The sequence below is a fragment of the Rhopalosiphum padi genome, chromosome 2 (assembly GCF_020882245.1).
Source record: "Rhopalosiphum padi isolate XX-2018 chromosome 2, ASM2088224v1, whole genome shotgun sequence".
In the NCBI taxonomy this organism is placed as follows: domain Eukaryota; kingdom Metazoa; phylum Arthropoda; class Insecta; order Hemiptera; family Aphididae; genus Rhopalosiphum; species Rhopalosiphum padi.
Window position 1 is genome coordinate 46974650 of NC_083598.1, and position 6576 is coordinate 46981225.

Consider the following 6576-nt stretch of genomic DNA (forward strand, 5'->3'; position numbering starts at 1 on the left):
AATATAAAATATTAAAGTTCTTTCACGGGCCAGATATTAAATGATGGCGGGCCGGAGTTGACCCGCGGGCCGTAGTTTGGCCACCACTGTATTAGATAATTAAAAATATAGAACTATGTATAGATATTTTTCGAGGAGTGATTGTTAACGGTAGACCGTTATGACTCATGATGACAATATTGTCTATCCAAATAATTATCGGAAATCTCAATACTATTTATCTATTTCGCATAGACGTCTTCAGAATTTGGTGGCCGAGGGGGCATAAATCTATTTTTTTTAAACGTGAAGAAACATTTATTTTTTATGTTATAAGATTAAAAAATTAAAAAATATAAAACAAATAATCAAAATATATAGGCAGGTACAAGGTACTGCAGGATACACACCGCACGACTTTTTCTTATCCGAGCATGATCTTGTTGAAGTCACGGTACACCGGGGGGAGAAACCCGGCCACTACCGTTAACACCAGGGCCCAACTTAGAGGGGAGCTGCAGCCCCGGGCCCTGATATTATTTGGGGCCTCAGGCCCCTGTTGATATTAAATTATTAAACTGAGAAATTTTAAATGATATTATTGTTTACGTAGTTTACCTTTCAGTCTACAGTTTATCTTTACATACATTTTGTTGGTCAGTTTCGCATCATTAGTACAATCGATATATTAGTTGTTAGTATTTCGTCGACTGTCGTTGTTAAATTATTAAATTAGTTTTTAGTCGAGTTTGTGAGTTTTGTTCGTTACTAGAGTGTGCCAAAAACTATTGAAATTTGAAAATGTCTGAGAAAAAAAGCATTTATCTCAATGGTTATGCAAAACAATAATTAAAGAAGGAGGCTGAAGACGCAGTAAGCATATTACCTAAATTAACGAATTTTTTTGAAACTATCTAGAGTGCAAACGAAGTAACTAACACACTTGATTTTTCAGATCTAATTCAAAAGTTTAGTGAATTAAAATCTAGAAAAAAACCATTGTCTTAAATTCTAAATCATGTAAATTTTTTTATTATTTACATTGACTATATTGAAAAATGCATTACCACTTTGACTTTGTGTACAATGTACATGATGTATATCAGTAAACATTTGTTTAAATTAAAAACTGTATCTACAATTCTTTACTTATATTTATAATTTTAATTTCATCGTCTTATTTATATTAATCATCATTAAATAATTACTTATAGACTAACGTGGTAGTATAATTTATTTATAATCTTATAAAATAAATTGAATATAAAAGATTTATATAGCAAAAAGATTGCATTTATAATAATTTAAGTGGATAATTTAGAATTTAGATAATAATTAATTTTGGGGCCCCATCAAAAAATTAGACCCGGGCCCCAAAATTCCTAAGTTGGGCTCTGGTTAACATGCTTATACTATTTCATATCTACTCAACATTATATATTAAAAATGTGATACTTTTCGGCCTTACTACTCCCATTATTAGCATTGTTACATTTATGTGAAACAAATGGATAACAATCGGGATGATTTATTGATCAATTTTAGATTTTTATGTAATAGTTTTTAAGTGTACATTTCTTTGATGACAATATACCACAGAATAGAATAATACTTTCAAATAATAACTGTTTATTTAATCGAGTTATAAAAAAAATTGTCAAACTAATTAATAAAACTATTTATTATTACAAATTATTTGTATAATATCTAGGTACATAATATACTTGTAATTATTTTATACTCATATTTTATAAAAAAAATATTATTATAATATTTATATGATGGAAGATAGTTCATTTATATTTTAAATCATTGTTTTAAAAAAGACCAAAGGTATCATTTTTTTACCTAACACTAGATGTATTATTTAAAATCCACACGGAGTGTACGATAAAGGAATCAGTATTTCCCGCCACCCACTGGTGAACGATAACCGAAAAGTGCCATTTTATGTATAATACCATTTTGGCATTTTATAAACAAGTGTAATATTTAATTTTACTTATATATAAAAGTAATAAAATATAAATAATTATAGTACTCGTGTATACGTTAACTACTTACCATAAACGGTGTACTCTACATATTTTTTTTTTTTAAGAATGTTTAGTTAGCATATTTTTATTATCAAAAATAAATAGTTGTTAAGAAATCACCATTTGAGCCCCTTTTATGATTATTTATTATTTTTATTTTTTCAACATGCATGGATACAACAGCATTTTTAAATTTACAGTTATCAAGTTATTATGGCAGTAAGTTTATCTCTAAGAGATAGTTATTATCACATGTTTATTCACTAGATATTATATTTCCACAAAATTAGCACATTAATTTTATGTAAAAAATTAAGCAAATTGTAAATAAAAAATAAAACTCAAAACATAAAAAACATGCGTTGACAGTGACTGGACACGCACACAACAAAGTGAAAGGACAAAATACAAACTAAAATAATGTACCTATATTAGTAAAACTAAAGTTAAAAGTAAGTTATAGTTGGTCTTGGTGGATATTTACCAGTATCATTATGGCTATTATAGTATGTTGTTTATTTTAAAGACTTGAGACAGCTCACAGGTATTTTCTTATAATAAAATTTAAAAAAATATAAATTAAAATATTAATAAATATAAGATATACCTAACACGTAATATTTGTTGGTAGGTAAAAATTAATTGGTAGACATAGTCACTAGTTCATCTACAAAGTAGTTGTAACAAGTGGCGGGCGGGACACTTTTCGGCCAAAATGAAGCTTTCCGTTTTCGGCCAGTACACTATTTTGGTAACCAATGAAATATTCTTTTCGTGTTTTTTTTCTGTTAAACTACCATTTTACATAATAGATACTTTTTAACTTAATTCAATATATTATAAATTTATAAATAATTAATAATTGACAATTGTTGACGAGTACTCGCCATAATATGTAATAACTAATAACTATTGATGTAATTATTATTACTTTTATCTTTAATATATTGTATTATAGGTATCTTATTCTTATCGATATCTGGTCGATCGATATCATTGTTCAATTATATTTCAGTGTGTTTCTATTTATGTAAATTGTAAATTAATAAATGTATGAGCTATAATTTTATTATAACAAAATTTAAATATCCCAGTAATTTTATATTTATTAACGGTGCCGCCCCAAGTAGCATGTAAAGGGCGTTAGGGATTCAACCATTTTCAAAATTAATTCCTATATATGCAGTGGCTGTAACTGGTAAGTAGGAGTAGCATTGTTGTTATACTTTATACTTATATTATAATGTTGATAGATTCTTCTATAATCAATAACGGTAGTATAAATCCAAGGTTTATAGATTATAATTTATAAAACTTGGTATAAATCGAGTGCATAAACAGTATGTACCAACATTGCATACCCAAGACGCCGTGTAACAATCAATAACGTAGGTAATAATAAACTAATAACATTTATATTATTTATTATCAATAATTGTCAATATTGTCATGATTTATAAATATTATTAATTATACATAATTTATTAAACTGTTAAAATTTAGGTCCGAAAATTTAGGCGACAAAACCACCGAACTGAAAAAATTATATAAACACATTTACACATATAATATAAGCAATATATACTTCCCGTTATACTGCGAAAATAGGTATAAGTTTAGTTTTGATAAACACACAATATTCCTTAGTCCTTACTCCGTAAAATAGTCAAATGAAAACTACATGGAAATTGTTATCAAAAAGTGATGGCATAATTTTTTTATAAAGAAATTATCCCTTATCTGTGATTATATCGACATAGTTTTGAAATTTACAATGAATTCTCAGCCCAATTAAATCAAAATTATAATATAAAGTGACCAGCAGAAATACATTTTTACGCATAACCATCATAATACAAAACTAGTTTTTGGGTGTTACTCTAAAATGGTAAAATGTATATAATCGTCAGTGGTGGATCCAAGGGGGTGGGGCAATCGCCCCGATCGCCCCCCCCCCGTTCTATCAACAAAAAAAAGTTTGAAATCCCTGATTTTAGTTTTTGACGTAATTATACTTCAAGGGTAACAAAATTATAGTGATATATTTTTTTATTACTGTTATTATAAAAAATATTTTTTTTATTCTGTACGAGACTGTGGAAAGTAACTTATGTATGTACCTAAATAAATATTTTATCAAAATTAATGTTTGCCCTTTACATATTGTTCCCCACTGTTATCTTGGTCTGGATCCGCCCCTGAATTTTATCAATAAATTTATAAAAATATAATTCGAAACGATATCGATATTGAACAAATCATGATATAGCGATTTTAATATATATTATACAATGTCAGGAAAATCGGGACGATATCAATACACAATATTACATATCGTTGTTCAACACTTATTATTATACAGTTACTTTTTTTTTTCAATTTATTTTTGAAATGGTTCTGCAATTCGTTCATCATTCTGGTTAGACCTCTATGAACAGTTTTTATATGAGCTTCGAGCAATTCTTCGTTCTTTTGTTCTTTAGATAATGAATAATTTTAGATTCACTTACTGTTAACGGGACGATGAGTTTATGATTATCCATAATATCATTTGGATTGCCTCATGCCATAACATTAATAACGTCCAAACGTCGCCAACGCATATTGTGACTGGGCAATAACATCTTAATTCTAAAAAATAATACGAAAATACCTTTTTGTATAGTGAATTATATCGTGCTTCATGTGTGGTCAAAATTTACTAACACTATGTGTAAATTTCAAAAATCAACGGCGTAAGAACACTTAGAACGCGTTAAGACCATTTGTCAGCATTCATAATTGGTAATTTGTATAAACTTTATGTAAGATACTACGATAATAATTACAGACTACAGTGTTGTGTAATTTTCCTCACCACCTTTATTGTTAAACGACATATACAATAACATCGTCCGTATATTGTTTATGACTTTATGAGGTGTTACACGAGGCGCGTTTTTTTTATTGTGGTGTCCCCAGTAGGCCTAATCCACATCGTAAGCGAGAACGCGCGAACACCGATCGACTACAATCTATAATAATTGATAAATAGATAGCCAGATTAGAAACTGAAATTTCTCGCGTATAAAAAGCGTCTTATACACCAATATACGTAATACATATATAGGTAATATAAAAAAATAAATATCGAACTATACATTTAATAATGTGTTAATATAATTGGTTTAAATTTATAACTTTAGTTTTGTCGTAGCACGGCATTCGCCCATTACCATTTACCAGATTACTAGTGTTGAATTTAAATGCGTGTCTTAACATCCAAAGAAATAAGTGAGGCTACATGTATACTGAGGAATTATTAATCACATCGTATTCAGGAAGGGAAAACGCGTTAAAAAATTTTGGGTACCTATTTATCGGATTTTATATTATTTAAATCCGGGTAAAATTGTTTATGAGTTTCTATCCTGAAACTGGATATAAGATTTAAGAGTAGTGTGAGTAAGGTGCTATCGCTGTAAGTGGGTTTGCTTTACATAAAAGGATTCCCTTTCTCCAGTTATTATTATTTAAATTCAACACTTTTCTAATTCTAGAACTATACTTAATACATAAATATTATTATATAATAAAAGGTATACCTTTATGATCTCATCGAATATCCTAGTTTTATAATATCAATTACTTACAACCGTGTACTATGGTCTGCGCAAAGCCAACATTTTTAGTCTCCATTTCTTCAACTTTTAACACTTAGGTAATATATTTTTGGTCAGCGGATCTTTGTGACTTGAACGGCCCCAAATTATGAACGGCCCATCGAGTTTACTTGATGACTGGTCTAGTCAATCCGACCCTGCCAAGACTTATATAAAAGTAAAATAAACTTTCTTACCATTACACGGACTCGCAATAATTTTTCTACAGTGTACGTTTAACTGTTACGTAATATTGAGGTAGGTACATATCAAACTATTCCGGTACTTTGTTTTGAAGAATAGGAATCGTTGTTAATTTAAAATTGCATTCATTGTTTATCTGTACATCTATGAAACTAAAACGATGTACCTAATAATTTATATTTAGAATAAAAAAAAAAAATTCTACTTTAACAAAAGGAATCAAGGAAAGTTAAAAAGAGTTGCGGAAACTTGTAGAAATTACAAATAAGAACAGTAAGTAATCGAAAAAACATAAATATTATTTATAAAAATAAAACTGATGTATATTATTTAAATATCTTTTGAACCAAATCGAAAAATAAAAACAATTATAAGAAATACATAGTTAAATAGGTTTATTAGTTTATTAGTTCCTATTATATTTATTAAAAGAAAATTAATAACAAACTTTATTTAGCCAGTGTATTATTTTATATTTTTATTAGCATTTAATTATTATGAACTATAATATAAAATGGTAATAAGTATGTCATGTTTAATATTATAATGTCTATAGCCAACATACGATAATAAAAAATAATACTAACTATACTAAAGTACTATATAAATATTAAATATTTGTATAGCCACTAGCGTTACAAAGGTTATGACGAAGTATGCCTACGTAATTAGTATTTATATTCTACCTTAAATCTTAAAAACTACATTTTTTTCAG